This window comes from Tupaia chinensis, unplaced genomic scaffold, assembly GCF_000334495.1.
Source record: "Tupaia chinensis unplaced genomic scaffold, TupChi_1.0 Scaffold144472_1, whole genome shotgun sequence".
Taxonomy (NCBI): Eukaryota; Metazoa; Chordata; class Mammalia; order Scandentia; family Tupaiidae; genus Tupaia; species Tupaia belangeri.
In genome coordinates, this window is record NW_006204331.1 from 30,647 (window position 1) to 40,568 (window position 9,922).

Below are 9,922 nucleotides of genomic sequence, written 5' to 3' on the forward strand. Positions count from 1 at the left end.
CCCCTCCCCGGCACACACGCGCACTCCCACACTCACACCTGCACGCTCGCCCCCCACCGGCACACACGCACACTTACACACTCACACCTGCACGCTCGCCCCCCACCGGCACACACGCGCACTCGCACACTCACAGACATCCTCACCCACACACACATCTGCATTGCGGTCACGCGGGGACGTTCTCACTCAAGGGGAGCCTGCCACCGCACGGTGCCTGCCGAGAGCAGAGCCCACGTCGTGGGGACAGACAGCAGCTGGGCTGCTGGGGAGCTGGTTCTTCCCTGGAGCCCGGAGCAGGGTGGCTGGCCCTGAGGAGTCTGTGTCTTCGGTTGTCTGTGGCTTGGCCCATGCACCTCAGTACCTGGGGTATTGCCTGTGGCAAGTTAGCCTGAGAGCAGGGAGCCCACCTCCCACTCCAGCTGGCCCAGCTGTTCCAGTAGACAAGGGCGAGGCACAGCTGGGCCAGGCCAGCGGGTGTGGGGTGGGACAGCAGGCGTGCAGGGAGCAGCCTGGCCCCCACATCACGGCCTTTTCTGGTGTGCTCCAGTGAACCGAAGGAAGCAGTGCTGGGAGCCCCTGCCCAGGCCCTTGGCTGGAGGCCACACGCTGCAGGGCTTGGGTGTGAACCAGGCAAAGCCTGCTGTCCCAGTCGCTGTGGTCTGGAAAGCAGCAGTCCTGCTCACCTCCCAGGGGTCAGACAGGGCCACCCATTGAAGGGGCCAAGTTCACTGCAGCATGCATGGCACGGCCAGGTCTCCCAGACAGGCAGTCTGGGCAGAGGACTCTGGGAGGCCCTCTGCCCACAGGTCCCCTGGAGCTCCTTTCTCCCAGCACTGAGCGGGGACCCTGGTGTTCTGGGCCTGCCATGGCACTCTGGGTTGGGTGCCACATCTGAGTTCTCCCTGTGCTTTGATCACCCCAGCTTCCCTCCCTTTGGCCATCAGAACTCCCCAGGTATTCCCGCAGTATCTCCAGTCGTTCCCGAGGGGGCCCTTTCCCGAGTCGACACTGGCCTCCTGGTTGCTTGAGGAAGGCCCTGTCAGCTCTGAATCTGGTGCTGTTCCTACCCAAGCGGCGGTCAAGGTGGCAGTGCAGTGACTTCAGGTACACACCAACGCGCCACAGTCCCCAAACGCGGTCCTGGTGAGGGGCCGGGCAGGGGTACTGCAACACACTGCTCATGGCCTGGCCAGCACCCGTCTGGGGCCCTGGGCTCGCATTCCGCCCTGAACTGCCCAGCAGACACCCGTGTGTTCCCGCAGCCCAGTGAAAACGCGCCTCTCCCGTGCTTTCAGCACCTGGCTGGTGGACAGCTCCCAGCAGCTCCCCTGCAGAGGGTGGAGGGTGAGGCGGGGCGCGCCTTGGGCAGAAGTCCCCTACCAGGGTGGTGGGGGCAAAAGCAATTCTTTTCCCCACCCCTAGTCAGGCTTCCGGGAGCCCCGGCCTGCACGCCGGCTAGGAAGGCTGCCTTCTTTGCGGCTGCATCTCGTAAGGGACCACGTAGTGACGGGACCGGCCTCACTAAGGACCCTGAGGTAGGAGCTGGAGCTCATGAGGCTCTGCGAGTTCCCCATAGGTCCGCTGCGTAATGCTCCTGGGCAGGACAGGGCTGAGGGGTCGACGCGGGCCCCGCTAAAATCAGTCTGCCACGCTCCCAGGCCCTCTGCAGACCGGAGTTCCTGGACAGGGGTTACACACCCTGTCGGCAGGTCAAGAACAAATGAGGACAGCTAAGAACCATCAGTGGCCTCCTGCAAAGCAGGGCCCTGCTGCCCTTAAGTGCAGGAGGGACAGCCAGGGAAGGCCAACCACTTGCCCAGGCAGCTGGGGAGCAGCAGGGTGGGGCTGGGGGCCATCATCTGGCCATGGCGGGGCAGAGGTCGCCAGAGAACGCCCTGCCCTGTGGGAGTCTCTGGGCACTGAGTAGGCTGTCACCCGGTGTGTCCAGGAAAGGGGTACAGCACAGCCAGGTGACTGCAGAGGGCAGCCACAGTCGGTCACAGTGATGTCCAGGGACGTCCAGCATAGGCGAGCTCTGGCCCTGGGACCTGAGCTAGCCAGCCCTCTCCTGCAGCCCTTCCTCATTCTCCGAGGCCCCCTTGTCATCCTGCCCTTGGGATTGGGTGCAGCATCGGTCACCTTGCGAAGGGCCTGGAGCTGGCGGGCGCCAGACAGAAGCAGAACCTTTGTGGTGCCACTAGTTCGCCCCACCTCTCTGCCCCAGCTTTGCCTCATCTCCCTCCTTGGGAGCTCTGAAGCAGGTTCTAGCTTCCGTGGCCTCTGGCTTCCCCCAGCCTCCTCACTGCCAAGCCTGGTAGCAGCGGCAGATCCCCTGTATGAGGGCTCCGTGGAGGTGGACAGGACTGTGCATAGCTGTGAAGCCACGCCCCGTCCACGCCGGAGGGAGCCCCCGGAGAGCCCACAAGGTCTCCTGGTTCAGAGTTCCAGAGCAGCTCCTGCTCCTGGGTGCCCAGGTGAGCCCATGCCCAGCCAGCCCGAAACGTCTGCACCTCCTTGGTGTTGGCACCAGGGGCCCCCACATGGGGCAGCAGGAGTGGGCAGGTCCAGAAGGGGGGCTTTGGGCACAGCCTCGGGGGGCCCATCCTGCAGCCCCTGCCCACTGTGTGGTGGGGGCTGTGGCCCTGGGGCTGCTTCGGAGCGCACTGTGACAACCCACAGGAGTGGCCCAGGATGGCCAAGGCGCGTCCTCTGGCAGAACCTCTGCATGGCCACCTTCCCGAGAGGCCACGACCACTGCCCACTTCCACCAAGCAGGAATCAAGGCCCCGGCAGAATCGTGATTCCTGAGGTCACAGGACCTGGTGAAGCTGGCTCCAAACTCAGCCGGAAGATTCTAGAACAGCAATAGCCGCCAGCCCCTGCCTGTGGTCTGACATGGGAGAGGCTGACACGCAGCCCAGGCACCCCGCCAGCACCACCCTTGTATACCGTTCGCTCTCTTCCCTTCCCCCCATCTTCCTCCCCAACTCTGTCTCTGTGTCTCTCTGTCTCTCAGATAGCTTTAGGGAGGGCCCCTATCCTTCCTGCGATGACTGCCAGGCCGTGTCCTCCAGGCCCCTCGGAGCATGCTCAGTCCCACTGCCATTGCCAGGTCCTCCGCCCTCGGGGGCTGGGGGCGTGCCCTGCAGCAGAGCTGGGAGTGGAGAACACAGCCCTCGGAAGCATGTCCCTTCCATTGTGGCAAGTGACCCCTGAATGGGCCTCCACCCCTCGGGCCTCCCTGCAGATCCTGAAGTGGGTGGGACTCGGCCCGCTCGGCCAGGACCGAGGCCTCCAGGGGAGGCAGGACCCCGCAGGCTGGGTTCACCTGGAGAAGGGCAGCTTGTCCTGTTTCTTCCTTTTGGCCTTCGCAGAGAGTTCCAGGAAACCGGGGCTGGCCAAATGCCTTTGATGAGGGGTGGACGGGGGTGCTTCTGCCCACCCCCTGCCATGGGGGCTTCTGTCCAGAGCCAGGACCATGGCCCTGGGCCGTGCTGGTGCTGCCCGAAGGGAGGCCACGCCGTGCTGGCCCGCACCTAGGGAAGCACCGCGCCTGGGGTCAGCCACCTGGAGGAAAAGGGGAAGAAGCTGGGGAAGCCTGGGGAGCAGGGAGCATTCGGGGACACCAGTGGTTGGCGGGACTTGGGGGGCACCTGCTAGGGAAGGAAAGGCATGGAGCTGGGTGCCCCGGGCCAGTGTCCGCACCCTCACCTCCTCCAGGGAGGACAGGCACTCACCTGGCAGGGGTAGGGAGCAGTCAACCCCGGGACTCCAAGGATTCTGGCAGAGCAGCCGGTCCCTCTGAACCCTGCCCTGGGACCCGCGGCACCCCCTCCCCTGCAGCCTACCTCTCTCACTTGGGCTACTCCCACCCTGGATGTGCAAAGGGTAGGGCTCCCGGGCTGGAGGGGCTCCTGTGGGTGTCCCTCCTGCAGTGATCGGGAGGACCAGGAGGCCAGCACAGAGAACGTGGTGGCTGCCAAGTGCGTGGCAGGCCTGGCCCTGCTAGAGGGGCTGTAGGCGTGGCCGTGGTGGGCGGTTCCCTTTCAGGCGGTTTTAGATGAAGTGCTGGCCCGAGGGCTCTGGGGGTCGGCAGAGGGCACTGGGGCGGCCAGGCCGGGGTGGGATTCCACTCGGTATTGCACCTTCTTGGCAGTCTGAAGTCGGCCCTGAAGGCTGCTTTTATTTAGAAATTTGGGAAAGCGAAATTAGGAGAGGATGAGGCCCAATCCCAGGGCTGGAGAGGCCAGGCTGCAGCCACTGCCCTGTCCCCCCCCACACTCCCATCACCTGGACTTGCCAGGGCCAGCCTCACGGTGGACAGTGCCAGGGCCCAGCCCACCCTGGCCCTTACTGCCCCTTCCGGGGACCCAGCAAGGACAAGGGCATGTGCTCTCACTCTGCAGTCAGTGTCCACGCCGTGCCTGGGGTGTGCCCGGCAGCCTGTGGCCTGGGCAGGCTCTCGAGACTCAGGCTGCTCCCAGGCTGCTGGGGACATGGCGGGGGTTGTCCGACCCCGGCCTCTTACAGGAAATGGGTGAGTCCAGTGAGAATGATCTGACAGTGAACCAGTCCTGCCTTCCCTGCCTGCCACCCCGACTCTGCGCCTTCGCAACCGCAATCGTCCCACGGAGGGAGAGGCTGCAGAAGGCCACGCAGGGAGGACATCTGGCGAGCCTGGGGAGGGGACGTGGGGATGCTCATAGCGCCGAGCTCCAGTGTCCCTGTCTCTGGGAACAAGGAGGGACGGAATGGGCCGAGACTTCTCCGGGCTCTCAGGGTCACAGGTAGGCGGGCAGCCTCCACCTTCCAGCCATTCCCAGCTTGTTTCTCCCCTCTGCACACGGGCCTGCTTCCTGGCCGCGGGGGCCGTGGCAATGAGGTTGGGAAGTGGAGGCAGCCTCTTAAGAGCGGCAGGACAGCAGGGTCCCCTCGCTCCATGGGCCTGTGTCCACACTGCCTCTCTGTGCTGTCCCGCCATCTCTGCTTACTCACCACACCACCGACTGTCTGTCATCCATGCCACGTGTCTTGTCAGTGAGGGGGAGGGTTATCACAGGCCACAGGGCTGCCATGCAGGGGCCAGTGTGGACGCCGGCTGGAACCCGGGAGTCCGGCCTTGCCGTCTGGAGCGCGAGTTCCACGGGCGGCAGGCTGGCAGCTCGGCAGGGCTCCCATGCCGCAGCTTTCGGAAGAATCCCTCGTCTTCTGGAAACCTCCATCCGAGCCCGGAAGGCCTGGACTGGACAAGGCCAGCCCCTGCTGCGGAGGGGCTGCTCTGCCTGCACCGTGGTCACATCACAGATCCTGTCCACCGGCACCAGCACCAGGGTCGGCCGAGCTGGCACCTGCAACTGAGCTGCACTGCCTGTGTGGAGGGGCAGGACGAACTTCACCACAGTGGGGGCCTCGGGGGACTTTCCCTTCCCAGGAACTAGGGACGACTTTCTGCCAGCCTTTAAGGAGGCCCCAAGACCCGCAGCCATGAGCCTCAGCGGAGGCGACCACAGGGCTGGATGTCAGCACCGCACCTGCCCTGCGCGGGACATGCTCGGAGGGGGCCCTAGAACTGCTGCAAGGCACAGGCAGTCATGGTCCTGTCCCAGGGCTCACAGTCCGGTGTGGGGTGGCTTCCCCTGACAGTCTGCACAGACCAGTGGGCTCCTGGGAGCCTCATGGCCGGCACAGCTTACCTAGCTCTGGTGGGTAGTCTGGAGGACTTCCTGGAGGAAAGAACATGTAACATGTGATGTAATTTTCCAGTGGTGGAAATTTTCCTCCCCAGCTAACACCAGACTTCTGGAGGCCTTGGACTTGGGGTGCTGCGAGATACCCTCCTGAACACCCAAGACACCCTCAGAGGACAAGGAGACGCCAGGGCCCCCGCCTGGGCTATGCATGGCCAAGCCCAGCTAGTGCCCACCCTTGAAGCCCAAGCTCTCAGAGTGTGGACCCTGCTCGTGCACAGGGCCTGGCCATGCCACCGCCCCACCTGCCTCTCCACTAGTCCGGGTCCTGCACGCTCACACACCTGCCTGTGTGCCTCAGGCTGGGGACTCGAACCTGATCACCGTGCGGCTCTCCGCACCCTGGTCCAGTCCTGCTTTCTGTGTCCACGGTGTTTGCATCTGGTGCAGGGGGTCGGGGCACAGCAGGCCCACACCCCACGGTGGATTCGGTTCCTTGGGAGCTCCCCTCCCCAGGTCCTTCCCAGGGCTTCCTGACAGAGCGCTCTGGAGCCATCAAGGTGAAGGTGACCACCCAGCTACGTGCAGGGCAGCTCTGCTGGGGCAGGGACAGGGGCTGGAGGAGGCCATCGCCAGGAGCTGGTGCCCTGACACGTAGCGGGCAGCACCCTCGGGCAAAGGCAGCAGTGGGAGCACCTAGCTCGGCCTGCAGCGGAGGGCCTGGCCTAGAGGGCAGAGTCCGACTGGGCCTCGGGGCCAGGCTGCCCCCGGTGTCAGGAGATGCACAGCGAGTCAGCCAGAGGGCCAGAGCCCCTCTAGCATTCTAGAGCCAGTCCCACTGCAAAGCCCTTGTCAGCCCAGGTGACCTGGTGCTGGATCCCAGCTCCCAGGAGCGATGTGACCAAAGGCCGAGCTCAGGGGCCATCTGGCCAGACAGCACCACACCGTGGAGAAGGGAAGATGCAGGCAGAGGTGCTTCACCCCCCGCCCCCCGCCATCGGTGACTGGCAGGCAGGGTAGGGGTAGATGGGCTGTGACAGCTTAGTGGCCTTTGAGTAAAGTGTCCTCGGAACGTGTGGGCACTGGAGAGACAGCCAGCAGCGCGCTGGGCTCAGGGGCAGGCTCTGGGCTGGGCGGGGCGTTGCTCGGGCGGAGCCTCTGCATGCACCTGCCCCACCCCCAGGGTCTGTGGGGTTCCGAGAAGGGGACCCCTCAAGTCAGCCAGCCGGCTGCTCTTGGCCATACCCAGGCTCTGCTGGGCCCTGCCCAGTCCACTCACCAGGATGCCCACCTCCCCTGCCCGGCTGGGGAGCTGAGGGCCCAGGCCCTGTCCTGTTGTTCACACGAGAGCCATACCCAGGTGTGAGACAGCTGCCCTGCTGGGCCCTGCCCAGTCCACTCACCAGGATGCCCACCTCCCCTGCCCGGCTGGGGAGCTGAGGGCCCAGGCCCTGTCCTGTTGTTCACACGAGAGCCACACGAGAGCCACACGAGAGCCACACGAGAGCCACACGAGAGCCACACGTGTCCTCCCAGCTCCCGAGTCCCTGGGTCTGGGGAGAAAAGTGAAGCCAGAAGACTTAGACATGGTTTTCTGGGAGCCCAGAAGATGACCCGGCTCCTGGCCAGAACCTGCTGGGTGGCGAGTGAGCTCTGTGAGGACCAGGGATGGTGGGCCCCTTTTGGGCTGCCCGCTCAGCTTAGCAGCCGGCCCTTCCCAGACGAGGCCTGCCCAGCTCAGCCTGCCGGTGCCCGAGTCGGGGTAGGGAACAAGGTGTCTCTGGGGCTGCGTCTGGCAAGGGGCTTCTCCCTGTGGGCCATGCCACACTCCGGCATCCCCCCCAGCCAACTGGCCCAGGTGAGACCCCTGCCCCGCGCCACCTCTAGCCCACGGGGACCTCGCTAAGCCCTCCTTGGCAGACTGAGCCCAGAGAACGTGGCTGGCCCATCCCAGCCTGGTGCTCTGTTGCCCCCTCCCCCTGGTCCTGCCCACCTGCCCAGCAGACACCTTTCAGAGCCTCCCTGGGAGGGTCCCACAGTGGCCTCAGGCGCCCAGTGGCAGCACGTGGCCAGCAGGGTGTGCCTGAGCTATGGGGGAGCTGGACGGCTCTGCCATTGTGGCCTGTCACTTACCAGCGTCCTGGGTCCCCGTGCTGTGCAGTGGCCTGATAGGTAACAGCTGGGCGGCCAGGAGACCAATTCCCATGTTCGGGTGGACGGGCGCGCTGGGCTGGAAGGTTCCTGCCTGTACCTCGCTGATGTGGCTTCACCGCGTGTAGGCCGGGACTCCCTGCCACCGTCGGAAGTCAGGGACCCTGCTGGGAGACACCATTGTTCCACGAGGTGCCGGGTGGCCTGGAGCAGTGGGGACGGAAGACGACCTGACAGTCCACAGGGAGGGCCAGCCTCTGCTGCACACGGCCAGCCAGGAAGCCCTGTGTTGGGTGACCCCTCCATGCCACCGCACCCAGGCCCAGGCTGGGTGGGCATAGCTCTCCTGAGACCACCCTCAGCCCCATGCTGGGAAACCCCAGGCAGGGCTCAGTGAGGTGCTGGCATGGAGGCAGTCCAGCTCCGGTGGGTGTGGCCCGGCAGTACCCCAGCCGGCCTCTGACCTCGGGGGTTCGGGGTGCAGGCTCTGGGCCAGGGGGCACCCACCAGAGCACCTCCCTCACTAGGCCGTCAGGGCTCTCTGGGGCCTCAGCGTCCCCCGACACACACCACACCCCCAGCCTGACCCAAGAAAAGGGGTTCAGCTGGGGCCGCCAGCCGCTCCCAACCCAGAGGCGTTAGACCCCAGCGGGGTCAGGCTTGGGGGTGATGTCCGCAGCGACCTCGAGTGTGGAGGGTCCCTGTCCACCGAAGGTGACCGAGCGCAACTGTGCGCTGACCTGCAGGTGTGCAACTTCACGGTCACACGCCGCTACTCTCTGCCTAGCCGGCTCGGACACCACGGCGCAGCGCGGACCCCTCGGTGGCTTCCCCCTCAGCGTGTGGGGCCCACCAACTCCCTCCGAGCCCGTGCTCCGGCACACCTGGCAGGAGTGCTCTGCCTCTGGCTCCTGGGCGTACCCGGGGCCTGCCTCGAACCAGGTGACAGGGCTGTCCAGAAGGCCACCGTGCATTGAGGTCTCTGGGCTGAGAAACCGTGCGAGCTGGACACTACACCTCACGCGTGGAACCGCCCAGACAACTGCCGAATGCCACACCGACCCTGGTGAGAGGCTCACCTCCGTGGCTGGATGGTGAGCTCTGCCCAGCCCTTCTGCATTCTGGGCCTTTGTGGGGGGACCCCTGTTGAAGTGGTGGCCCAGTGTTTCCTCGGGGATCACTCCTGCTCCGTTGCAGCCATGTGTTTTGAAAGACAGGCTGGCCGCTGTGACCAGCCCAGGGAGGGAACTGAGTCGGTCTCAGGGGATGCCGTGGTGAGCCTGGCACCTGTACAGCTGCCATTGTCCCGGGACTGGGAGAGGTCAGCACGAGGACAGAGCCAGCGTGGATGGGACACAGAGGTGAAATCTGGCCCTGGTAACATCCTTTAAACGTCCTTGATCAAGCCCTCCCTGAAAGCAGCCCTGCCCTAGACTTCCAGGTACGTGAGTCCTCGGGTACCCTCTGTCAGGTCTGTTGTCACCACCAGAGACCCGCCCACGTTTGAGTTCTGGAGTGTGGGGGCCGCGTCCAGGACAAGCCTCGCATGCTCACCCCAGGCAGCGGGGAAGTCTTCACCGGGAAAACAGAGACCCGAACTGAGGGACAACCCAAAAGTACCACCGTGGTGTGGGCCAGCTGCTGGCACAACAGTTGAGGCACTAGCTCCCAGAGGCCCAGTGCGCGGTTCGAGTCTCAGACTCAGTGGCTCGGAAAACAGGCTGGGAGTGTGCCTCCGTGCCCACCCGACAGGGGGATGGAGGCGGAGGGGTGACAGTGTGACCGTGCCCCACGGGCTGCTGTCTCACGCTCCCTCCCCTCTGTGTCTCCCATGAGCACACGTGTCCTCCAGCAAACAAGAGAAAGGGAGGCCGCGAGGCAGCGTGGTCTGAGGGCCCGGGGGCAGAGCGCTGATGTGGCCTGTGGCCCTGGGCCCTGCCACAGGAGGACTCTGGGAGCTGGCAGCACCGTCGAGGGCCACGAAGGCTTCGCACGAGCAGTGCTGGCAGCAGAGAAGCGGCGTGGGGGTGTGGGGGGCACAGGTTGTAGGGCTGGGTGTCACCGGCGGGGCGGGGCCCCTC